This window comes from Clytia hemisphaerica, unplaced genomic scaffold (genome assembly GCF_902728285.1).
Source record: "Clytia hemisphaerica strain Z4C2 unplaced genomic scaffold, Clytia hemisphaerica genome assembly, whole genome shotgun sequence".
Taxonomy (NCBI): Eukaryota; Metazoa; Cnidaria; class Hydrozoa; order Leptothecata; family Clytiidae; genus Clytia; species Clytia hemisphaerica.
In genome coordinates, this window is record NW_027103839.1 from 3,808 (window position 1) to 4,286 (window position 479).

The window sequence follows — 479 nt, forward strand, 5'->3', positions numbered from 1 at the left end:
ACCGTCTATCCCATGTCATCTCAAAAATAAAGTTGAAACCAAGCTTTCTTCCTCCAACTTAAATTTTATCGATAAAACGGATTTAAAATCTACACATGGGTTATTTTGCTTACTTAGGGATATTTCGATAGGAAGCTCTGCGGGACATTCTTAGCGACAGCTACTTGCTAGTATATGTCAATAATGACCTTCACTTTTAAGGAAATATTTAGTCGCAATTTTGTGATTTTTGTTTTCATTTTTCATTGCTTATTTCTTTTCGCCCTATCGCAAATAAAACAAGACGACTTGAAGTCGAAAATTTGGCCAAATATTTGCAAAAAATATGCTAAAATGCTGGCTCTGAAAAAGCTGTTAAGAAAATTACGAGGTGGATTAGAAAAAAAAGGTTTAGGTCGAGTCATGAGAAATGATTCGGACACGGTCATTTTTTATAATGAATAAGCGAGGCTGAACCATATTAAAATTGCTGCAACCAG